The 26,586-nt window shown below is 43.3% G+C and overlaps 1 long non-coding RNA gene across 3 annotated transcripts in view; it reads left to right on the forward strand.

Moving 5' to 3' along the window:
- The window catches only part of LOC123589718, a 65,302-nt gene extending 46,113 nt beyond the window's left edge, over positions 1-19,189 (forward strand). For all 3 annotated transcript variants that reach the window (XR_006708440.1, XR_006708439.1, XR_006708441.1), the window contains 2 exons: positions 5,371-5,492; positions 14,268-19,189. This is a non-coding gene — a long non-coding RNA (uncharacterized LOC123589718). The remainder of the gene's footprint in view (positions 1-5,370; positions 5,493-14,267) is intronic.
- Positions 19,190-26,586: the final 7,397 nt, after the last annotated feature.

The following is a 26,586-nucleotide window of genomic DNA, read 5'->3' on the forward strand; positions in this document are numbered from 1 at the left end:
ACAGTTCACTACGGTCTTTACCCCTTCAAATAGTAACAAAGGAATGGTGTCATTTGCACAACTCATTAGCATGAGGTTCTTCCTCCATTAAAAATAAAAATAAAAATAATAAACAGATGATATTAAAATTCCAACAGAAAAAGGACTGGAAATCTGGGGCTGAAGGATGGAGCATCTGAAGGGAGTTTCCCACGTCACTGAGCTTTCCCACTGTAGTTAAAAATAAAAAGAATTGTTTTAGCATGAGCCTCAGTGGGCAATGCTGCTTTGTGCTTCTGCCTCCTTGTCCCGGGCAGTTGGGAAAGGGAGTTTCACCACCTCGTGGGATCAAAGGAAACCACAATACAGTCACGCCTCATTGTGCCGTCAAGAATCACCCCCCAGGAAAGAAAAATAACCAGTTACAGGGGCTGGGGGGCTCAGAGGCTTGGAAAGGGACAGAGGAACCTTCATCTGGCAAGAGAGTATCCCTCATCAAGACCATTGTGACACTCAGAGCCTTGTGTTCTGGAAAGGAAGAAGAGGAAAGAGTCAAGAGCCCCCAAATTACATGGAAGAAAAAGAGCCACCATTTTCCCAGAGCCTTGTCTTTGGGAGTGGGCATATGACTGAAAGAGAAAATGTGGCTAAATGAAGTGATCAGGTGACAGTCTTCATGTTCATGTCATGGAACATGAGAAGAAGCAAGGGTGACTGAGGAATTGTCCTCTTTTGAGGTTTGTAGAGCCAACCAGTCCAGGATGGGTTAGGAGAGGCAAGAAAACTTCAAGGAGCACTTCTCTCCATGTCCAAGAGAAAGAGGCAGATGTTTGGCAACCTTGGGCACAACCATAGGTCCAGAAGCCTATTCTTCATACAGCCCCTCTTTAGCCTCATCCTGGTGCAGATACCCATGAGAACTACTCTTTGATCTATTTGACTGGCCCCTTACTTGGTCCCTCTGAGGTCCTACAAATGGTATATGGCAAACTCTTTCTGGGTTTGTTGAAATTAAAAGGGGACTATTTTAGGTAGCCAGTGGCTTATTATTTAGGGTCTGGAATCTGCCAGTCCTATGTAAGATGTGCAAACACCCTCTCATCTGTGGGATGTGATCATGTGCTTGGATCCACCTGCCTCACACTAGTGACCTGAACAGAAGAGCAAACGCTTTACTCACACCCACAGCCTGAGAAAGGGAAGAAACACAAATTCCTCTACCATGTTTGAAAGTTTCCCTGCCTTTGAGATACAATGTGAGGTGCTGTGTGCCTAGAAAGCACTCAATAATTTGTTTCACAATCTGGCCATTGGAGGACATTCAGGCTTCCTCTACAAATTTCGCTACATTTCTCAAGGAGGAAAGAAAATTCTGGCAGACATTACTTCCACACAGTTCTGGTTCATGCTCTCATGGGTGGAGGTGGACAGCCATAGAATGTGGCTTCCTACAGCAGGTGTCCCATGGTTTGTTCTGCCCCAGGGTGTTGTGGAGTCAGGCAGAATATGGATGTGTGTGTCTGTTGTTTTTGCATGAGGTACTTACATTTTCTCATCCCTTTAGCCATATGAGATCCTGCACCTTACCAGGCTTCCCAATCTCATTACCTACCTAGCTTTGCCAGAGTTCAGTACCCATTCTGCACCTATCAGAGCAAAGTAGTTTCCCTGGAAACATTCTTGTGCTCCCCACCCAGCTCTGACTCAAAATACAGCCCAAGGCCTGGTTCTCTGGGGGTACAGAGGTGGTAGGCCCCAAACAAACCCTCAAACAAACCCTATGCTCTTTGCCCTGGGTGCCACTAAGTGGTTGTTTCCCTCCAAGTCAGCCGAGGTGTACAGGCTTCGCTGACTATGAGTCTCCCCTCAAATGGAGGATTTTTTTTTAATGTGCAAGCTGGTTTGCCTGAATGGCCCTACAAACACCTATGTTCTTCTTGAAATAAATCCCCAAACCTCTGCCTAGATAGATGTGCTTTCTCTAGATGGTGTGTTTCTGATCTGGCAGTTGGTGGTTGAAATAGCATTTGAGGATATGTGATCACAGATGTATTCACATGAGTGAAGCAACAGTGAAATTAGGGAATGACGTGATACATAGTGTGCCTTAAAGGCTTAAGCAACATGCCAAGATTCCTTTATGCTAAGTTCCTGTTGCTGTCCCCAGACAAATGTGAAGCCCAGTGAAAATGCCCCGTAACTGGGCTGTGATGCCCCCACTTTTGGTATCTGGGACTATTTAGTACTATTTACTATTAATTATGGAGCTGCCTCTGGCTGAAAGAAATCTCCAGGAATGATGTTTTGGAGAGCAGGCACATTTAGTCCAGGGACATTGGTGGGATGCAATGTTGTTCTCCTACTTCCCAGGAGGATGGGGATTGGACATCACTGACTAGGGCATCAGATTCCCAGGTCATATCCTCACTTCTTTATGATCTTGGACAGCTTAACCTCTCAGAACCTTAGTTTCCTCTTTTGCGTGTTGGATGTGATGCTACTTTACTCAGGGTTGTTGAGAAGATCACATGAGACACTGTATGAAAGCACTCTGCAGACATATGCAGATGTGGGTGTATAGCCTCATCCACCTCTATGAGAGAATCATACCTTCCACATGAAACGAATGAGATAGTTTTCTGTGTCTAAAGCATGTTCTTAGTAAGGTGGTAGTCTGCTGTAAGTGGAGCTCCAAAAGGCAGTAGGGCTTGGGGGAGTTCTTTGCTTGCTTTGGTTTTGATTGGTCAATAGTCTCTGTGCATCCAATATGGCTGATTCTCATCTCATGACGAGTGGATGCTCTTGTCTTTACCCCACTCCACTTAAATCACTTGACACAAATAATAAAGAAGGGCTAGAAGGAAGAAAATTCTTTTTACCTTTAAGATATATATTTTGAGAATACTTATTAAGATGGTGAGAAGTTGGCTTCATCTTTTCTTTCAAAGAGAAAAGTATAGTTGATTTAGGAGATGCTTACCTTTGATTTAAGGATGATCTCCCTGGATTCTTATATTCATAACAATTAGGTTGGGTTAAAAATGGAGGAGCTAAATTTTTTCTCTGGGTTTCTTAGAAGTTCATAGTCTGGAGACAGATATTTGTCTCGTGTTGAATGAGTGTGTGCATTTATAATAGGATTTTAGGGTCAGAAGGGAGCTTAGGAAGTGTCATCTTCATGTTGCAGAAGAGGGAGCTGGTGCAATGGGATAATGGTGAATCTGGTGCTCCTGCTGCTGCAGTGGATTGCAAGAAGGTGTGACCAGCTTGGAGGGGAGGCGGGGCTGGAGGACAGCTCTCTGTGGCCCTGTGATGTAACAGCACAGCTTCCTAAACAATCCATCTTTCTCTTACAGGAGTCCTTCCAACCTAGTCTCACCCAGGCACCCTTAGAGAAAAACACTGGGTGAATGACTGGTAAACTTCTTGTGGTCCGGTTTGGTGAACTGAACTAGGAGATTAAGGAATTACTATTTCTTAAAGGTTAAAAAAAATAACCCTATTTCTCATCACTGTTAAACAATGAGGACTTTTTTAAAAAAATCACTACCAATGAATATAACTTGTAGCTTTAAAATGGACCTACTTTAAGATTATATATGTAATTTAAGGTAAGGTAATATATATATTATATATGTGTTATGTACTGTATATTTAATATTTTGGAAATGGGCACATGGTGAATGATGAATGTGATAGATGTGATATGTCTTGACTTCAGAAACTCTTTTGACAATGCACCTCAAGACATATCAGAATTCACCATGAGAATAGAGCAGTGCCAAAGAATTGTTCTTAACAGAAATTAAGGATAATTCACTGTTGGCCTAATTGGGCATTATGGGAGTGTTTTGGGGGGATGACCCAGGGCTTCTTGTTTCACAAGGAAAACTTTACAGGTTAGTTGACTGATACAAGATCTGTGTCATGCTATTTGGCCCCATTTCTCTCTTGGCTGTCCTTAAGAAAATGGCCTTCTCTTGAGTTCTCTGTAATCCATGTACATGTTTATAGCATATTTCTTAACATAAACTCTGTAAGTCCATGAACTCAGGATGGAGGCATATGCTCTGTGGATATAAAGAAATGATGGCTAAGAGCAATAGTTAGAATGGTGTAGGGGTGTTGAGTTTCAGGTCTTTCATAAGTCCTGACCATAGGGTCTACTATGGATGGAATGGTTGTGTTCCCCTAAATCCATATATTAAAGCCCTAATTCTCAATGCAGTGGAATTTGGAGGTGTGGCCCTAGAGAGATCACTGGATTTAGATGAGGTCATGAGGGTAAAGCCCCCATGATGGGATTAGTGCCCTTGTAAGACAGAAGCCACCAGAGCTCTCTCTGCCATGTGAGGATAAACCATAAAGCAGCCATCTGAAAACCATAAAGAGACCCCTCACCAGACACCAGATCTGCTAGCACCTTGATCTGGGCCTTTATAGCCCCTAGAACCATGAGGAGTAAATGTTTGTTGTGTAAGCCAACCAGTCCATGTTGTTTTGTTATAGCAGTGGCACTACGGCAGAGTGCATTCCTAACTTCCCTGATATACATCACTTTCAAGTCTCCATCCAGATCAAGGCTAACATAATTATGGGTGAAGCACCCTCTTTCTTTCTAGAGCAATCTATCTCAAGGAAAGGGGAATCATCTCAATACTCTCCTCTCTTTGTCTCTTCTTTCTTGTCAAGCCACTTTTCCTAAGACAGGATTGATTTTGAAAAGGGATCTTGGTGATCTTACATGAGGAATCTAAAAAAAAAAAAAAAAAAAAAAAAAAAAAATGCTATTAAGGGATCTAATATATTGATACACACTTATTTTTAGGGAGAAGAGAGGAAGAAGAGGGAATACTTTGTATTCAGGTCCCAAACCCAGGTTGTGCTGTCCATGAGGAATGCTTAGCAGTCCTTCAGAAAGATAAATGAAAGCAGAGACCTCTCAGTGCCCCATGTCTTCACCTCTTCCTTTCTGCTCAAATAGCTGTAGACCTGCTCATCATTTTCAGTCTTACCTTTCAGCCCTGGATATATAGGCTTTAGCTCCTCAACCAGACTGTGAATTTCTTAAGGACAGGAACTAGTCAAGTCTCTGGGATCTTTGCTGGGTGAATGTTGAGTGAGTAAGAAGACTAAATTAATGAGCACAATAAAGAGACTGGGCATGAGCTCATGAGTCTAGCTGGGCCCTTGGTTCTCAAGGGAGGAAATCTCCTTTAACCCCAGGAGAGATTGCTTTGGTTTTGGGAGCTGGCATGAGGCAAAGCAAGATCTTCACAAGCTTTCTGAAGGAAAGTTAGAGCCAGGACTCTCCCAGTTCTTCAGGTCATTCAGTTTGTAGTAATCTAACTCTTACTAGATGCAAAGTGTTGCTGTTTGCTTTCTATTCAGCACCTTGGGCTTCAAAAAATAATGGTGCCACTCAATGCCCTGATTCCTTCTCTACAACATGGATGGACCCTGCCCAAAGAGCCTCCTGGGAACAATCAGATGGACACCAATTCACTTAAAAAGTAAGTTCTCATAGTATATATTTGAGGCATTTTTTTTCAGGGAAAACTGTTGGAAATCAGGGAAAGTGTTTCTTTTCCAAATGTCAGATGTAAGCTGATTCCTCAAAGCCCCTGTTCTTAGGCTATCTCAATATGAGTGGTTTATGCACTGATCAAGCTATTTGAAGTTGCTGTAGGTTTAGATAAATGTGCTATTGTAGGGGTGAACCCTCAAAGTTTGATAAGGCAGCAGAAAGAAAAGGAAGGTAAGATGCCCTCACCAATTTAAGATGGGGGTACACTGTCAGATGGGATGGAAAAGGCAGGGACTTTTATTCAAGACATCGGAGCTTGCATCATGGTTTTGTCAGTAATTAGAGGAAGTTGGGCAAAACATTTAACCCCCTAAGTCCCATTTATCCTTTGTGAAATAAAGCTCTATATTAAATCCCCCTGGATAATAAAGTTACTATGAAAAATAAATTAGATAAACTAAATAAAAACATATAGAAAAACACTGAGCAAATTTCCTGGCATCAGCTAAATCTGAGATGAATGAAGATTTGGACGACACAGATGACAGGAGTGTGAGGTATATGAGAGCCAGTGAGTGTCTGGATGTCACCCTCAACCTGGGCCACACAGGCAGTCAGGCTCAGCAGAGCCACAACTAGTGGGCGGGAAAGGGAATACTCAAAATTTAATAACTTGAAGCTTAGAGTTAAAAGTGAATTGTGTAGGGGCGCCTGGGTGGCGCAGTCGGTTAAGCGTCCGACTTCAGCCAGGTCATCATCTCGCGGTCCGTGAGTTCGAGCCCCACATCGGGCTCTGGGCTGATGGCTCAGAGCCTGGAGCCTGTTTCCGATTCTGTGTCTCCCTCTCTCTCTGCCCCTCCCCCGTTCATGCTCTGTCTCTCTCTGTCCCAAAAATAAATTAAAAAAAAACGTTGAAAAAAAAATTAAAAAAAAAAAAAAGTGAATTGTGTAAAATAGAAGCCACCTTTTCTGAATGGATACTGGGCTGATACACTTAGTCTATCAGCCCAGGGATGCAGGGGCTCACCATCCCACCTGTTCTAAAGAGATTCTGGGTCATGGATTGGCAACGACAAAGTTACTTTATGGAGGTTAAATGACTATAATGAACCAGATCAAGGGAATTAGGGATTTCCAATTGAAAACCCTGTGTATTTTATTAATTGGTTCTAGTATTCAGAATAGCCACCCCCTGCATTTCCACTGAGACATGCTAAGAGTCCAAAGTCTTTATAAAAGGCCAGCCCACTCTTTGAATGGGAAATATGAATTCCAGGAATAGATCCATCTGTGAGTAAGTTCTCATGCTTGCTCTGCTTCTTTGTACCTTGCATCTCTCATCCAATGTCTAAATGTTTATTTATTTTTTTTAAATCTCAGAACATGAAGTTTAGATGAACAAACTGGGGCAATCTCTGTGTAGGGCTGAGGGAATTAGGTGCCATTGGGGAAGGAGCTGAAAAAAATCAATTTTTCATAGCCTCCTTTTCCATCTTTCCCATATTTTTGTGGTACTTGGAAAGGCGCAGAACCACTGTACTAGTTATAAGAGAAACTGGGTCTTTGCCCAGACTCCAAAGACTCAGTCCCCCATTAGTGCATATGCTCTGCCCATAGTGACCAATTCCTGGGCTGCTACAGTGAGTGCCCAGGGCTGACTGAGGAATGCAGAGCTCGACTAGCTATGGGAAGCTGCAGTGGTCTCAAATATTCTGGAAGGTTGGCATGACCAGGGTTAACTGAAATCTTATTAGAAACAGAGTAGGCTCCTCCCTGTGTCTCTTGGGAAGCTTTGGGCTTTAAGAAATTCCATTCATTATTCAAGAATTCCTTCTGTTTGGCCTTAAAAACTCAGTGGTTCCAGACATCAAACCTAGAATGGCCAATTGACACCTTCCAATCCTCTGGTTTACCCTCACCAACAGAGATATCCAAATCACCACCACTCTAAGGCTCCATTCCACCAGGCTTCCACCATGTGGGAACCACCAGATGAATGGGTTTTATACATTCACAACAAAGCTGCAGGGAACTAACTTTTGAACCAAGCCATGCACATCAACACATCAACATCTACAAGCCCTGCTGTGGGTGGGGGGGGGGGGGGGGGCGGTCCCTGAAGCTTCGGAAGAAGGAGGGAGGTTACCCAGAAGGGGGAGCTACTCTCTGGATCACATTACTGAACAAAGAATAACTGGCTGCAGCTTGAAAGACCATTCTTTCAACCAAATTGGGTGAATGGTAACAGACAGTGAATGATGATGTTAACAGACAATATAGTTTAAATATAAGTTTCTGGAAATTGTCTTGGACCCTCATAAAAAAAAGCAATCAATGTGAATGAATAATGTAACATGACTACAAGACTGACCATCTTCATGCATTCTATGCATCCTTCAAAACCCAATTCAAATGCAAATGTTAGTGAAGCCTTCTCTTATACCTCTACTTGAAAGTATCGCTTCCTATTTTGGAAGCTCATAACACCTCTTTTAGGGCTTTATTTTTCACTGTATTATGGTAATTATTTATGTACATTTCTTGCCTCATATTTAGTTCCTTGGGGTTTGTATCATCTTTAAAACCCCTCCAGTTCTAGCTCTGCACCAGACATAGTAGGTCTTCAATAAATATTTGATAGCCAAGTGAATGATTGAATTTGAAATGGGAATACTGTTCTGGCAGGAAAGCTCCAGTGGGATAAAATAAATCTATTATCTGCCACCTTGTTCATGCCAAAAGGATCAGGGCATGGCAGACCCAGTGCTCTGAGAAATCCAAGGTCAAAGAGTCTCTACCATGGCTGTGCCACATCTCAAATTCAGGTATCATTTGTACCATTCAAATTCTTCTATCATTTGCCACATCCCATTGAAATATACCTCCTACCTCTGATTTCAAAGCTCCTCAAGCATAGAAGTTGTTCCTGTTCAAAGCAGGGCATCCAGAAAGCAGCTAGCGAGTCAGAAGTGAATTCCAAATTGAAGATTTCTCTGGAAGTTTAAGACGAAGTAACAACCATAAACAGAACTAAATGCATCTCTGTCTAGAATACTCACATCCCAAGACAGCCTTCTCCCTTCAAAGGGGGCAGACTAGTAACAATGAAAAAAATATCACATCCAGACTAGTAACAATGAAAGAAAGATCACAGCATCCTCATGGCAGTACAAAAACTTCCCACAACAGCCCTACAGCAACAGTCAAGCCCCAAAATTAACCCACTTTGCAGAGACCTGGTCTCTGCTCAGAAAAGAAAGGGGAGAAGATACAATACCTTTCCACAATGAGGTGATGTTCTACACCCCTTCCCCACTCCCATGCTTGTTCTGACATGTCCCAGATTCCCTCTCAACCAAGGGAGTTATGCTCATGTGTCAGCAGTGGAGCACTACATGGACAAAACTGGCTCGTCTGGGTCAGAAGTCATGTCATGTCCTCTACTAGGTTTACTTTTAAGAGTTTGATCCACTCAGATCCTTCCCCTCTAAGAAAAAGAGTAAACCCAGTGCTTAGGGCTACCAACACATACACCTAAAAAGTCTCTATTTTTGATGCAGCAAGTTCCTTCTGTTCACTCTGAAATCTCCTACTTATCTCTGTCTTAGTAGTGATTTGGAGGTGCAATAGGTGTGGGCATCCAGGAAGGGTGGCACCAAGTGTGGAAATGGCCCATAACCTGCCTGCAAAGAGAAGTCAGCCCAGTATTCAAGCTTCAGAAAAGTCTCCAGTAAACAAGGTGTCCCTTGTGGGAGAACCGGGGACTCTGAGATGCTAGGAAGATGGAGCAAAAATAGGATGGTGTGGATAGCTATGTAGTGAACTTTCTCTTGGCACTGGGTGGGCTGGAGGGTAATGCTACAAGAAGGAATCCCACAGAACCCCACCTAAAAACTGGCTTCTCTCAATCTGCAATAGTTATGTCAACAAAAGAACAGGGAATAATAAGAATTGTGCTTTATCGTACCTAAAAAAACAAATCAAAGCTTTTCTTAAGCATTTAATTATTTCAAAAGAAATCTTGTAATCCGGGGAAGCTCAGTGAGATGGTAAATTCCTCAGAATCAAAAACCAAATTTGGAAGCATATTGTCATTGTGCCTCTGTGTGTGTGTGTGTGTGTGTGTGTGTGTGTGTGTGCATGTGAGTGAATATATCATATATTCCCACTCACCTACTTACAGATATATATAGAAATACATATTTATCAATGGATTTTCCTCCCTTCAAGTCAACACCAGTGTGTTCCACCTTCAGTACACATGTATTATCTGCATTCCAATTCATAGACAGACCATTAATACCATAAAAAGAGAGAAATAGCTGAGAATAGGCAAAGTATAACCTAGCAAGAATTGTTTTAAGTGCCGGTTCAGCATTGTTAAAAAACAGAGCAAACCTCCCCCAAATACAAGCTAAAATGTCTGTTATTAATACACACTCGCAATTCTTTAAGGTCATCAGAAGAAAAAAGGGCAGAGAAAAAGACATATTATGAAATTGAATCTTAAGTGTTTTCCTTTTTTGTAGTCTTTGTATGTATTTTAAGGGAAAACTCGCCATTTGTAGAAATGATTCTCCCCCCTTCAGTTACTTTTCCCTAGCTCTCTCTAGAGCTAGGGAATAATAAAAACATGTACAGAGTTTTGCTGATTTATCATTTTTAAGAATCTTTCATTCTAACTTATAGATCTTTCTTTATCCTATTTAAAACATTTAATGAGTTCGAGAAATGTCTTATATATTTTGGCAAAAGACACAGAAAAACAAGGGTTGTTGAACTATACAAAGTATCTAGGGCTCACGACTTAGATGTGCTTAGCTTAAGGAAAATAATTGTGTTTAAACACATAGAAAAAGGGAATCAATTGCAGACAATCCACCTTGCATTTTCTGTTTAAGATGCTTTCACCCTGTACTGTAATTGGTCAGGATTCTTCCGAAATTTTGAGTCTTTATGGCATCGCTGGCTTGTAGATTACAAATGTTTCCAAATCACCATCCCTCTTAACACATAGTATGGAAAGAGTTCCAGAAAGTTTAGAGAAGATGTGAGGGCTGGGCACAAGGTAGTTCACCACCAAATAGCACAACACACAAAATCAACCTAGAGAAAACAGCAAAATCAAAAAGTTGAAAGCAGCCAGGTCAGACTAGAATGCTAGGGTGTCAGTGAGTACCATATTCCATGCCAAGAAATTGAAATCAAAAAAAGAAAAAAAAAAAAGTTGGACATAAATCAATATTGAAAGCTTCAAAAAGTCAAAGCCAAACCAATGTTTCCTTTTTCCCCCTATGCACAAACCTTTTGTTTTAAACCCAATGGCATTGAGATCAGTAATTTTATCTGGAAGATTCAAGTCTGCAGAGACACTCCCCTTCCATTGATCACTTGAGTCCACAGAAATAAAGCACCTTTGGAACCAAGAGTTGTTCAAGAATCCTAGTGTCTTATTCAATGTGTTGAAAAAGTACAGTTAAAATAATTAGAATAATTCATCAAATGACAAACACAATTATATTGACTCTAGTGAATAGGCAAAAGGGCTCCCCAGGACAATTCACAACTAAGGAGATAGAGCACAATAAAAGGCTATGACATTTTATGAATATTCTGTGTTATAGCTTTGAACTTTATTGCAAAGCAAAAAATATATATTTTTATATATATATATTTTTATCTACATTTCACCTCTGACATTGTACACAACACGAAAGCACAGAAAACCAAAAAAATCATAATGAGGTAGATACATAACACTTACAGATGGAGGAGACTAAAGAGTTTAAATTTGGCTTAATACTGTGGTCACCAATGTATGCATTTTCAACACAGCAGCAAGCATTGATTCACAGGGCAAGAAGCCCAGTGATCTCAAACCCAAAAATAAGCCCCATTAAAAAATACCTGCTTCAAAATGAAAAAAAAAAAAACATTTTTTTAAAAGTCAGGGAATCAGATGTGTTCAATCGCAAACCCTGGTGAAATAAAAAAGAAGGGGGGAAGTTGTTTTTGCTTTTGTGCCAGGAGAAAAAAAAAAGTAATTTTCACCTATCCAATTAGGAGTAACCTGTCCCATAGGTTTCTTCCGTGTATTCCTGCTCAGTGGGGTTGGGTCAGCCTCAGGAGCTCTGTAGCCAGCTGTTGACGGTAAGGAAATAGGGTTTCCTTCTTCCTTTTCCCTAGGGTAATGCTCACCTCTGCAGCCACAGTGACACGGACCACTAGCCTTTGAGGGCTCCTGAAACATGCCAGGAAATGGCTAGAAATCAATATAGCTGTGAAGTCTCTAGTATAGCTCTACCTTTCTAGGATCATGTGCTCTCTTGGTGGGTGAGGCAAGGGTTTGGGACACTGGGATCACCTCATTCCCCTATCAATCCCTCTTATACCCTTTCCAATGGAGAGCTGAGAAGGCCATCTTCTGCCATCTTCAATTTTACTTATGAATGCATTTTCACTGTAGAATGTGATGTCAGGTGGTGATGGCTATGGCAGAGACCACCTCCTTCCTTGTATGCCATCTTGAATGGAAGGAGGACGGGGTGAAGAGAAGGGACCTGGAGAGGACACTTGGCTGGTTGAAGCAGCAGCTGGGAGAGCCGAGCAATGAAATGCCCAACTGAGGAAGGGGCAGATCAGGCAAGTGCAGTTGGCCAATGGAGACCTAAGGGGGTCCACCCAGAAAGCCAAGGAGTAACTTGGGTTTGTTGACAGTGCCTAGAAAACCCTGGAGACCCTAAAGAGAATGTGAGAGAAGCAAGGCCCAGAGACATTAATGGGGCTAAAAGTGGAATAAAATCAAACTCCCTTGGATTGTTTAATAGTTATTTTTACGGTGGACATGATCTGCTTTTGGTAGGATTTGCTCTGCTCCCAGAAATATCTGGGAACAGTTGCAGAACAGGTCAGCCTCAGGCAGGAGAGGAGACAGAGGGGTCCCAGAGGAATGGTTGGTGAACTGGGGATAATGGAAGGATGGGCAAGGAACTGATAAGCAGCCACCTGGGAGAGATTTGTCACATGAGCATATTGTACCTTCAAGTCAGCCTATGCTGGGCAGGGCCAGGCGCTGTTTTCTGGAAGCCAGAGTGTGCACAGTACTGTCCCATGTGTTTGTGCATCATCTCCCCTGCTGGACCATCTTTCCTCTTTGTCTTCCCAATGCCTACCCCAGGGCCTAGCCAATAGAGGGCATCATCATGGTTGAACTGCATTTTTAGAAAATGGAGTAAGAGAATGGATTGGGAAAAAAGAGAAAGTGTCCAGTGTCATAAGGGTTTTGAAGACCCCATATTCCCCCTCAAGGCAATAGCTGGGTGTATTTTTGCCTGCCTAGATGCATCTCAAATGAATACTCACATTCTAATTTTGAACATAAAACATACTTAGAGGAAATAATACAGTAGCAGGGCCCAATGGGAAAGGAACTGAACACAATTCATCTGAATATATGTCAAAACTGAGGTCTCAGCAAAGCTGGGCAACTGCTTCCATCCTGACTGGACTGGAAGATCAGCGGGGTGGGGGTGGGGGCAGTGTGTGCAATCTGTCTTGAGTACTTAATTCCAGAAGGCAAAGACAAAGTGAACTTGCAACTATCACTCTCAAGTGATTCCCAGTCTTACCTTACAGGAGATCCTGGGCAAGGCAAGGCCATGGGCACTTCCAAACATCCCAAAGCTCACTAATCCAGAGTCTAGATCTCTGTCCCCTCAGAGACCCAAAGCAAAAGGAATCAGTCAGGATTGTAAGACGCATCATTCAAGTCATTATAAGGTGGAGACTATCTGACTACCAGGCATTCAACAGTGAATGAAGACAAGGAGAATTTTTTTCCTTGGAGACCCTTGAGAAGAAGTTTGATATTTTCTTGTCTGTGTCTGTGAGGAGGAGCAAAAATTAGGTGATGTCTGAGTCTCCTTCAAACCCTGAGATTCCATTGTTTCTTTGTGCTCTGAAGAAGCTCCAGCTTTGCTCAAGGACTGAGGGATTTTTCTTTGTGTATAATTGCTGGGACTATGGCAGGATTAGGATAGGGTGTGTGCACATGTGTGTGCATGCATGTGTGTGCACATGCATGCAGGTATGCTCAGAGGCTGTCCAGTAGGCATTAAGCTGACATAATTGTAAGCAAACATGTAAAGCATGAGGCTGCCTCAGAGAAACAATAAGTAGGGTGCATTACTCCCTTCCCCTGACTCTCTCTAATCTGCCCTTTCCTGCCCATTTCCTGTCGTCCCTTGTGCTCTTCCTCTCTCATTTAGATAGTTTTTGTCCCCTTTGTCAGTGCACATGACAGTGACAATCACTTTCTTAAGCCTAATATTTTGATGTTGGTCATTTCATTCCCTGGCTTAGGAATTCACAGTGTCTTTCAACGACTTCTCATCCCAAATGACTTTCACCAAATGCAATAACCTGTCTCATTATTTTATTACTTTTCTGGTTTGGATTGATCATAGAGATCACCAGGCTCACCCTTGTGTTTTAGATATGGGGAAACTGAAACTTACAGAAGGCAAGCTACTAGGCAAGGAATGATGGGTACAAGAGCAGAATGCAGGTTCCCAGGCTGCCCCCACCACCAGTGCCCTTCCCCTGGCCTAACACAGGCAGCTTCTTGCCATGCCTGGCCTAGAATGGCTCTTACTCTCTGCCATGTCATAGGCATTGTGTTCAGAAACCTACTCCGAATTTACCCTGTGAGGCTTACATTTCTGAATCTGCCCTAACTCCAACCATTCAACTCTTTTTACAGATCCTTGGAGAAATAACCCACTTATCTGGAAATCTCCTCACCTTTTAAGACCACACACAAAAGTAACAACAACAAAACCTACAGAAAGAAGACACAGAAGTTCTCAGGCCAACCAGAAAAGACATCTCAAAGTGTTTATAGGGAGGCTCCCATTCCATGGAAGTCTCCAAGAACTCATACTGTACAGGTCATGCTCAGGGTGACCTGTGGGAAACAGGCATCATTTTTCCTGGGGATACCTTATTGCATAAATGGTCACTAAATTTGTAAGTGCCCTAAAACCTCCCACACTCTCTTAGCCTCTCTGGCCATCTGCAAGAAAACAAAAATGCCAAGACTGCCTTCATCCCAGCTGGTCCTTGATGGGTGCTCTGAGCTACCTGGCCTTTATGAGCTGTTGGGAAAGGACATGAGTGAAGCCTGGATCTTGAAGAAGAGTGGGACCAAATATCCAAGCCCATACCCCCTGCCCCCAGCTGTACCCCTACTGACCATGAAACCCTGTGCAATCATGGAGGTTCTCTGAGCCTCAGTTTCCCCATTTGTAAAATGGGGCAGAGTTTCTTGCCTTGTGAGATTCTTGCAAAGACTTAGTTGAGATCACTGTATGAAGGCATCTGGGACAGAGCCTATAAATCACTGGCACTCAGTCAGTGTTAGCCGAGTCTCAGTTCTCCTGTCCCCCACAAAGGGCTCTGCTCCATCATGGCTGATGTCACCTGCCACAGGCTACATTGGACTTACTCTGACACCCCTACATTCCTGAGACTCCAGTAATCCTAAATACTTTTTTCCTCTAAAGAAACTGCCCCGTTTCCCCATGAGAGGAAACACAACATCTCTAAAGGGACTTTTTCTTCAGAATCAGCCAGCCTGAGAGAGCTTGGGGCTATACCTGATTTTTCTGGCCCTGGCATCTGGGACTCTATACCTGTCCCCTGCAGGGTCTCAGGTACCAATCAATGGCAAGAACCCAGCTAACAAAGGGTCAGCCGACATACCACAACAGGACCCTTCCACTCTGATGGGGAAGGTTTTCGTCAACAAAGGTTCTGTCTGTGCTGCTGCTGAATTGTCAGGCTTCATGATAGACACATTCCCTGGGTCTAGATTTATGGTTGCAACTCAATAATGCCACCTTTGCAGCTGTGGCCTCAGAGGTGGCCCACCCCTTCCCAGAAAGGCAGGTTGTCATAACCCCAAAATAGGTATTGGACACTCTGCTTCGGCCCTGGTGAAGGAGCAAGGGATCTAGAACACTTCCACCCTCTATCCCCTCTTCATTTTGCCCTGAGCTCTGACCCTAATGGAAGACCTGCAGCCTCTGGGTCCCTGAAGCCATCTCAGGGCCTGAGAACCAGTGGGCCGGCCAGAGAAGAGTGGGCTCATGGGGCTGGACCTTGGCAACCTCTGAGAAGCCCCTACCAGCTCCCCAGCCACTTTTTGGGAAGGGCCAGGAGTTGGAAAATCACATGGTGTTCTGGAAGTGATTCCCTTGATATTTTCTGAGCTGTAAAGACAAGCCGGCTTCTGGGAAAGACTCCTGGGTCTGTAGGCCTAAAGTTCTCCAGAATGCTACCTTTTCAGGAGCAGAAAGAATGAGTGATACATTCCTGGGATGGATCGTAGCAGGTATGACCTATGGAACAGGACAAAAGCAAATGAACAGCACTTCATTAAGATCCCCTGAGTAGCTAAGAGTATGTGTAGGGTGGGGGAGGAGTCGAGGAATGAGGCCAACAGAGAAAATGCATTCGTGTCAAAGGACCGACTTCCTTTTTCAATCCAAAGGAATTCCATCTAAGCTCCCACCAGCCAGAGAACTGAAGCGTGTTGTGCTGGAGCAGTTTAGGCAGTGTCGGAATTAATCTTTTAAAAACTGTCTCGGATGGCTCGGCCACCTTGTGCGAGATTCGTAAACCGTGTGCAAAACTCAGACTTGTGCAGGCAACCAGAGAAGGTAAGAACCTGTCTTCTGCACGCAGGGCTTCCCCTGCCTGATTTGTGCTTTGTCTAACCCCAGGATCTCTCTTCTTCCCAGTGGCTCTTTTTAAAGCCTGGTGAAGGCAGGCGAGGCCAAATTGGCTACAGGGTAGAACCCGCTATTCTCCCTCTTGGTGAGCTGCTGAACATCTATTTCAAATACCTCTAGAGGATGGACAGCCTGAGGGCTGAGTTCCCGAATGCTTTTGATGCTGGGCTCTTGAAGATTCTCTCTATGTCTGACTTTCAGAATGAAAGCAGATGCAGTAACCCCACCCAGGCACATTGCAGTCACTGGCTGGCAAGGGAGGAGGGGTATTAGCAAAAAGTAGTGCAAAGGTAGGGAGGTGGGATTTGGCACTAGGTAGAGCACGTAGAGTCAGTGGGAAGGAGGCATTGGCATAAAGCGAAGGTAGAAAATATTCACCCTCTGGGGATAGGTTACTCCGTATAGATGACCACAAATATGGAACAAAAACACCTGGGTCAAATCCTTCCCAGAGTATGCCAGCTCCCTGCCAGGGTCTGTATTCAGGACCAAGGTGTAGGTGCTGATTTAGCTGAAGGTCCCTGTCATTCCCCCAGCCCCCAATCCCAGAGGTCACATGCTCATTGTCCCACTTAAGCCAAATTTTTTTTTCTTGCCTTAAGCCAACACATCCCCAAAACATATCCTATAAAAGTAGATTTCATAAAGAAGATAAATATTTTGAATCAAGAAGAGGATGAAAACAAGTTGTAAACATGTAACTGAAACATAAAAATACACATCAGTTCACTTACAGAACCAAACAGGGTTACATCGAATCATTTAAAATGAAAGCAAAGGAAAACTCTTCTCGGGAGCTCTTAAATTTAGGAAAAGAATCACTGTAGCATGCTCACCTTGAACCAGGGATTGGATATTGTGGTTCTTGTACAAAGGAAAATCTGGGAGGGAGGTGGAGGTCCGAGGTGAAGGAGGGAGGAAGATTGCATAGTTGTGAAACAGTGGCTTCTCATCAAGGTGAACAAGTGCGTCCTCTGATAAAATAGCGTTTGATTTTTTTTTTTCTGTTCATTTCTGTTCACGGTATTTTTCTCTGTCCACCAAACATGTCATACACTGACACATATATACACTACACACACACATGCGAGCGCTAAACACCTGAATTACACAGCCATACTTGAAAACGCCCCCGCCCCACTCGTTCTGCGCAAAGTTCCTATTTGCTTTTGCTACATCCTGACCCGTTTCTTGTCAAAACTCCTGTTTCGGATTGTTTCTTTAGCAAAAGGGATTGAGAGGGGGTAGGGGGGCGGCGGGGGGGGCCTTCGAGGAAAGCACCGGAAATGGTTCTATTCTCTCACTGAATTTCTGTGGCAATGCCTCGCATTTTGGTTAGGGGCTCACTAGTTTTTAAGAGATAGGAAACAACTGCCTCTTTTTTTTTTTTTTTTTAAGCTTTCTTGAGGTAAACATTATTTGCTAACACCTTAGGCAGCAGACACGTTTTATAGTGCTGTTGAGAAACTTTGCAAAAAGGAGGAAACACCACCAAAGTGTAACATCGATGCTTAAGAACATTTAGAAAGCAAGTCCCCGTTTTAACTCATTTCCCCTTCCTCTCATTCGGCCAACTCCTTCTAGTAACATATAGAGCAGAACAAAGCTGATTAATTGTCTATATCATACTGGGCATCCCATATCCCAACCCACGGTAAACCTCTCTTGCTCACATACTAAAAATTGTGAGTCAACTGAAAAATTAAAATAGAGATGAACACACTTTACATTTTTTCATCCTTTCTATCTGCCTCAAGCATATATATATATATATATATATATATATATATATATATACACATATATATATGATAGTTTACATTAATATAGGAAATAGCAGAGGTTTTTAGTTACATTTTATACAGAATCACTGCATCTTATCCTTATTTTCTATGCCCTCTCTCTTTTTGGATAAACAATTGGCTATAACAATCTATAGTAAGGCTTCACAGAAAGAATTCTGCATGTTTTGTTTTTCTCTAAGAACCAAGGTTTGTAAAATGAGGTTTGATTCTAGCACCTTATGCAGTATTAGTGATGTTGTTCCCTTGGGAGAAATTAGCAGTACCCAACACCTCAGGTGAATCTCTATCGGTTACGCAGTTCTCAAAGGCATTGCCAAAGGGAGGACGCTCGACACGGCAGAGATGCAGGGGCAAGTAGGGACAAAACAAAACCCCAGGATTAAAGTCTTAGCATCGTACAAATAAAATCTTAAAACCGTGTCAAGTTGCTGTCTCCAAATTAATAATGACTTAGTGTTTCAGGGCCACCAATGAATCCCTTTAGGTTATCCTTCCCCATGAGGTAAGGAAATATACTATGATGTCCATTTTAAATGGAGACTGAGTCTGGGAGACCGTACACAGGTCACAGAGGAAACTGGGTAAGAAACAGGGTGGGGGGATGCCCAGCCTCTCGCCTCTTACTACCAGACTGTTCCTTGTCACCTCTAACTGGTGACTTGAGATTTTGGAAAAGCAGCTTATTGGCCACTGATGAGGAAGCAAAACAAACAAACAGTTTTTGTTTTTGTTTTTTTTTAAATATCAGCACCAAAGGAAGTTCAAAAGAAGCTGCTCTTTGCTCCCTTATCAAACATCCCATATTACGGAGACAGCAACTTTCACAAGAAGGGAAAAGAAAATTAGTCACAGGAGTAACCCATCTCTTTTGTGGGTGCCCTTCCCCAAAGTCAAACGCTCCACAGCGCTGTTAGTTTCAGTTGAGTAGCATCGATTTTTGCAGAGGAATGATCAACTCCCACCAAAGCTGCATCAGAACCTCAATTATATAATTATATAACTATAGTGATATCTCTATCTCTATATCTATTTATATATGTATACATTAAAGTCTTTTACTGCACTGGCACGTGATACCAAGGTAACGTACTGGCATTGCTGTTTGCTGCAAGTGGCCGCCTTGACTGGAGTTACACGAGAGAGAAGCACCACGAGAAAAGGCACCACAAGGTTTCAAGAAGTTAAATTGTTTGTTGTCACCGCCCTGACCTCGCCATGGTGGGGAAACAGAAAAGTCTTTCATCTTTAGCAAGGACCCTGGAACAACTGATTCAAAGATTATCCCAATCCACATACATACAACTCAACTCAACAGGGAGAGAGGGAAGAAAGAGCCGGATGTGGTTTGTTTTACCGCTATTTCTTTTTGGCTACTGGAAAAAGGAAAGCATTTTCATTTTTAAAAAGAAAAGGCGGTGGGGGTGGGGGAGGGTGGGAACTCAGACACTGGAAACCAAGCCATCCTAAAAAAGGGAGAATAAGAACAAAAGTCTTGTGCTAAGGAAAGTCCTACATGGAAAATCTGTCTTTCTAATATGATTCCTTGGTGGCAATGCATTAGGGAAAAAAGAGAGAGAGAGAGAGAGAGAGAGAGAGAGAATGATGGAATTACATCCATAGGCACCATTAGCCACAAATAGCACCGGGTCTAGATTGATGAGGACACATAGATGTCCACATCTGTCCACAAAGCTGAGAACCAGGAGTGTTGGCTTAGAATCAACATTACTTCATCCTTATAGTCTGGCCAAGAAAATAGGAGGTCATTGGCCATTCGGAGCACCAAGAATCATGCGTGCCACTGATGAACCAGAAAAAAAGAGGGGGCAGTCAAGGACTGCAGAGTGGATGTTAAATGGCATTTTTATTTTTATTAGGTACTTGCCAGCCTTGAAATATCCCCTCCTACTTCTCATTCCAGGTGGGGGAATACACTCCACACGGGAACAGAGAACCTATAATTTTTGCAGAAAGTCTCAATGGGTGAGTGGTACAGAGTTCTCCTCACCAGCCATTTTCCTTCCTTTGCTCCTGGTCTGTGTCCAAAAAAGGGAAGTCAGCCAGCCATGCTGGTGTGATCTACAAGGCTCCTAGGACTTGCTGTCTAAGTGCATGGTGACTGGATGGGGAGGCCTGAGATCAGGATCGAAATGGCTTACTGCAGGGACCCCTCTTCCCAAACTCTGGTGAATGCTCCCACTGAACACAGAAGGCTGGTTGGGGGCAGGGGTGGTGGTGGTGGTTCTGATACATCTCTGTGGCATCCTTATTTAAATTGAATTATAGCTTTTCTTTCTGGTTTCTTGAGCTAGGGGGTTTTAGCTTAAGTTATTTATTTACTTATTTTGAATTGTGATGCTTGTCTATACTGAAAATAATACTCCCATTTCAGCACAAAGAAAAATAAATCATTCCTACCACCTTCTAGCAATCTAACTAATTTTTCCAAACCTACTTTTGGGGTGTGGACAACAGGGGCAAACAAAAGACTTCTGCCAGAGGAGTCCCCCATTTGCAAAGGATCTCCTCTAGAACCTTCCTGGGACAGAGGAAAATCACCAGGTTACACCACCTGCCTTGGCCCCTTCCCCCACGTCTCCTTTTTTGCTGTTTCCAATCATGTTTGCCATAACAGACCTGGGTGTTTGGGAGTCTCTGCCCATGATTTTAGGAGAATGCTCTCGGTCCATTTATTTCTAACAAGGGTTCCCAGAACTTCCTCCTAGACAGGACATGTATCACTGGCCTCCAAGCCCCTGCCTCTCCATTGACCTAAGGTGACTGGTGTCCTGGCCACGGTCCCAGCAAACACAGTAGGTGAAGTCTAGATGGGAAAGTGCAATTCTGAGCTGCTAGGACAGGGAAGGTGGACTCTCCCAGCCTTCCTCTTTAGCTCCTCCTGCTGCTGCTGGCCAGCAGAGATGGCAGAAAGAAGGGAAATCCAAATCTGTCATTATAACCTGTGGAAGGCACAACCTGTTGCTGACCAGGCAACCAGAAGCATTGGTTTGTGGCCCTAGAGAAGGGAAATATTGACAGGCTTAGCTCAGAGCTGCCTCCTCCAAAGGTCTTCCCTATTTTCAAAGTCAAGCACTCCCTCCACTGGACCCCTGCAGCATTTACTTTGTGTTTCTATGTATTTATCATATTCTGCCTTCCACTACACTAGAGTTCTTTGAGTTTCTAGCCGAGTCATAGTGGTCAGAGTGTGTTAGAGCTGAAAGAAACATTTTGGAAACAAATTGATGACTAGAGAGCTTACATAATTGATCCAAGGTTACACAGTGTTGGGCCAGAGCTCAGATTTACTAGTTTCTGACGGGGAGTCTTCATACTGTTCTGTTAGGACAATGGAGATGTTGTTCTTAGCATCTGTACCTTCCAAATTTTCATTCAATATTTTTCCTCCCTTATTGCATCACCCATGGGTAAGGACTGTGTTTTGCATGTATTAGGTTCTCAGTTAAATGAAATTAAATCACATTTTTTAGAATAAGAGCTTTTTATCCCCCAATCCAAGGGGTACATTAATTACGTAGCACATGTCAGCAGTCAAATGCTGATGGGCTCTCATTGATCTGTAACACAGATCTCTTTGCATAAGCCATACTGTGTAGGTCAAGTGTGATGAAGGGCAAGAGTCCCTCCTAGGTTTCCACCCACTTTCTTTGGCTAAGCCACTTTCAAATAGTCCTTTCTCTGGAAAGAAGGGACTAGAAATAGGCTCATTTTTATTCCCTTAGGTTGAAACTTTGGTCAACAGCAGGTGGCCATAAACCTATATGTTTGGGAGGCTCAGCTGGTAGACCTAATCCTTAACCTACAGTTCACTCTAAATTATTTTTAACACCACCAAAGAGTCAAGGAAGACATAGTCTAGGCTTTGGAAGCTATATTCCACTCACACAGCTGCTGCTCAGAACAGAAGAAAAGGGAAAAGGAAAAATTTGCAGCCAGATACAAGGGTGAGTCTCATGTGGGTGAGAGAAAACTCCCCATCTCGTTGAAATGGACAGAGAGGGACTAGGGTACACAGCATCAGCCTGGAATTGACAAGTTCCAGAACTTTCTTGTTATGGATGCATCCCAGATCATTTGCTCAGTGGGGGGAAATAACTGGAATGTCAGAATTAATGGTGTTTACAACTCTGCTTCCTTTAAATCCTCCAATATTCATACAAACCAGTTTTTCAGACATGGCTAATGCTCAGAGTAAATAGAAGCAATGAGAGAATATTTTGTTAGCCTTTTAGGAAAAATGGCAAATTCTATGCACTCAAGCTGTTGAATTACCTGAGAATTTGAATAGTTCTGCTCCATAGTCAGTTAGCAGTATCACCATCTTTACTGGGTTAAAATCGGAGGAATGACTAGTAGAAAAATATCCAAGAAAGACTAAACAAATGTGAAAACATCCTGAAAAATAATCATCATTTTGAGAAGAGAGATTCGATTGCAGCCTTCTGACCACTGCAGCCTGCGTCACCTAACCAGGCAGGCGGGTTGAGAGAGCCAGTGACCAGGTGAGCACAGGAGCAGACCCAAAACATTACTGCAGGGTGAAGTCAGTGAGGCCAGAGCCACGATTCTGTGGTCTGTTCTCAGGCAGACACAGACTTAGAAAATGATGCAAAGTCTGCCCAGCTGCAGGGAGAAAACTGTGTTTGCTTTGAACGGCAAACCCACAGACATCAAGACATGACAGAGACTTGAAGGCATTCTGTTTCTCTTTCTTTCTCTCTTTTCCCTTCTCTTTTTGCCCTCTCCACTTCACTTCCTTCCTTCCTTCCTTCCTTCCTTCCTTCCTTCCTTCCTTCCTTCCTTCCTTCCTTCCTTCCTTCCTTCCCTGCTTGTATATTTTCCTCTGTAACAAATCTGTAATTTTTTTAAGTAAAGGAAAAGAGTCACATAGGAAGGCAGGGTTGCACCATTAGCCCCTCCGGAATTCTGTCTCATCTTCCTATTTCCTACCTCCAAATTTCTCTCCTTGTTGGAGCCCATTTTCAGTAACACCAATAGAAAAGTAGGTTTCTTGGAAACATGTCTTGTCACAAAAAAGTCCGTGTAGGAATAAAGATAATGGAACTGTTATACACTGAAGAATGACTTGGGGATAAGAGGACATTGATAGGGGAGGATGTCACATATGCTCCTGGAATGGCATTTTGCCCAGCTGGCTGTGTGCCGTACCATCAGATGTGCATCTGTGACATGTTATGGGAAGGGACCCCAAAAGCTGTTCCTATGGAGTGGGCTTGAAAAGATTTCTAGGGGTTTTGTCCAGACCCTGTGGTTTTCTCCTACTTAACACAAGGCCTTCTGGATAGCAGCAGCTGTCTTACCCGCACCTGTCCAGATTCCAAACATTCTTAGAATATGTCTCACATCACTGCAGGTGGCTTCTCTCGCCCTTCCAGTCAAAGGAGGGACCTCAGCATGGGATGCGAGTCAGGAAAGAAGGCCTGTAACTCAAAGTACTGTATTGCATTAGTACCTTTCCCCTCTAGGTAACCTCAAATGCTCTTTTCCCTTCACCCAGCATAAGCAAATACCCTGGCACCTTGGGTTATGTGGATTCTGTCACAAGGGCAGGAGGGAATTTGAGTGGCTTTTTCACAATGAGTGTACCTATGTCTTCCCTCTGACAGACCCCAGGTGTGTTGTGGCCATCCAGGCCTACAAAGTGATTGCTCCAAAATGTCTCCCCTCTATTAAAGTCACCACAAGGGGATGTCACACTCCCCAAGTCTCCAGCAGGGAGGAGGCTGCTTCACTAGGCTATCTTCCCATCATCTGAAGACATGGCTACTGTAGGGCCAGACCCATCAGGTTTGGGTTTCATGGGCCAGAAATCTGGCAGCCTAAGGACATCTAATGCTGACCAGGGTCCAGGCAGTAACTTCCACCTTGCTTCTTTTGGTATGTTTCCCTCTCTTCACCTGCTCTGGGGAGGGCTGTGCCAATGGGTCAGAGTTATTTGGTGTGATCTGAACTCCAAAATGTGGGGAGCTATCAAGAAAGCTACTGCCCGGAGTCTATAGGTTGCTCTGTGGACCTGCTGAGAATTCTGGGAGCAACTGGAGAGTCTCAAAAGCCCAGCACAACCCCTGTTGGCCTCATGTACTGGGTGGAGGAGAAGAAGGTACATCTCAGCCCAGGGGGGTCTTCATGGCCCCACACCCTGGAGAAAGAAAAACACATCTAGGCTAGGTCTATTTCAAGTCCGGCAAGAGCCCTGAACATCAAGATACTCTGCTTCATCAACTTTTTAAGTCCTTTTAAGGAAAAGATACATATATATCTATACACACACATATGTATGTGTGTGTGTGTGTATAGTATACCTATATAGACATATATGTGCCCAATATTGGCATGTTTATGTATCTAGCAGTGATCAGTAAACTTAGAATGCAGTTATGTGATCATGTACTTCAACTGGGCTCCTTTTAGTTCTGCACAATTTGCAGTAATCTCAGAATCTCAGATCACTTCATAATGTATGTGATTTCCAGTGTACTCTCTCTCTCTCTCTCTGTCTCTGTCTCTGTCTCTGTCTCTGGCATTTCATAATCACTATAATTTCAAGCAAATAAAAATAAAGCCCTCAAAAATAAGGAGGTACCATAGGTTAGCCTCCATGTTGAAACTGGAGGGGACCCTACCACAGTGTGACCCATCACATTGCACAGGGCTTTTTGCTACGTTGATGTGCTAAATGCCCTAGATAGCCCAGGGGCTGTGAAAAGTGTATGTTCACTTGGAGGCCAATATTAGTCTCATAAGTTATCAGTGGGTGTCCCCAAATGCTGAAGAAACAGTCACCCTTTCTCTCCTGCCCTTCTTTCATGAGTCTCCCCCAGAACCCTTTTAAAGAGCCACACCTTTTAAAGGCATATATATGTATGTAAATGAAGAAAGAAATGTAGCCTGTCCTTGACCTCAGGCAGGCTGGGCCAGTTGAGAAGCTGGGGCCATGGCTCAGATGAGGGGAGAATGACATATTTGGTGGAAGCATGCAGCAGCAGTGGGGTCAAGGAGAGGGAAAAGGCTAAAGGGGTTGAGTTTGGACAAACAGCCAACCTGAAGCAGTACGCATATGAGAACCTGCCTTAGGGAAGGAAGGCCTTTTGGAATGAACACCAGAGGTGGGAGCTGTCTTGGACACAGTCTGGAGAAGGGCAGAGAAGCGGCTGAGAAGCACAGCGTGATGTGGGGCCAGGCAGCACCAAAGCTGAAGACATCCCTTCCTTGGGTCCTGGGTTGGAAGGAAAAGGGCTCCGTACTACCTTGGGTTCCTATGCAAACTCACATAGGGCCTCCCAAGTCCTGTGTCCAAGGTGGAGAGAACCACTGTGGACCACAGAGTCCCACATCTTTTCAAACCAAATAACCTTCCCTTTCTCCTTGTCCCTTCTGCCCTTTGAAAGGAAAAGAAAGTAATCCTTTTCTTTCCCTAAAGATGGGCATCATATAATCATTTTCAAAATAACAAATGGTTTCACTCTGGTCCTAAAACCCAGAGGAAGTCCCCACTGAGTTCTGAGGATGTTCTTTCTGTGGCACGGAGATTTCTGGGGGGCTGGGGAGACAGCCCTAGTAATACTGACAGAACATTCCCAAAACTAAGCTCTGGCGCACTTCCAGGAAGCTTCACTTTGGGGCTGGAGTTCCAACCTGTTTAGCTCAATAGGTGTTTGACTTTTCGTAGAAACTAGAGAACTTTGGGCACAGCACTCAACAAGTCATTTGAGATGTGCTATATTTTAGAATATTTAAGAATCCAGACTTGATTCCTTGAGTGTGTTTGGGAAGGGAAGAACTTTGCACATGGATAAACAGATGAGAAATTTTAAAAGACTTTTGATAGCTAAGCAACTGAAAACTCCTCCCCCACCACCATGGGAAAAAAAAAAGTTTTTTAAAGACAAGTCACATGTTTTGATTTGTTTTCTAGTAAAGACCCTTGTCTTTGGAAGCCAAGACTTCCCAGCAAACAACAGTATACCAGACTCTCCAAGGACACAAACCAACCAAAACATATCCAGCTATTGTTCCAGCACAGCATAAGCAAACTGTTCTCTGGGTCTGGAGAGAGAAGATGAAGGCTATGGGAATACTGAGGCTGAGCAGGAGAAATGATTGAAATAATAGAGCCGTATCTGCTGGTCACAGGATGCGCTCACTGAGATTTGCCTTCATTTTCCCCCAAAGGGAGGAAATCAACCAATATTAGTTTGCTTCTCAGAATAGCATTCTCTGATGGAAGCCAAAAGGGTTAAAGCCCTTCCTTCTTGCCCAAATATTTGGGAAGGAAAGAAGAGTAGCCTTTCTGGGTGGAAAGACAGAGAACATCTTTCTTGACCCACATAGAGATAACTCTGTTATTCTGTCCTCTTGTAATCATTTAAAAATATCTATTAATCAAAAAAGAGGAGAGGAGCTAGATCACCTTCCCCTTCAATTGAAGGAGCTCAATTGA

This window comes from Leopardus geoffroyi, chromosome B1 (assembly GCF_018350155.1).
Source record: "Leopardus geoffroyi isolate Oge1 chromosome B1, O.geoffroyi_Oge1_pat1.0, whole genome shotgun sequence".
NCBI lineage: Eukaryota > Metazoa > Chordata > Mammalia > Carnivora > Felidae > Leopardus > Leopardus geoffroyi.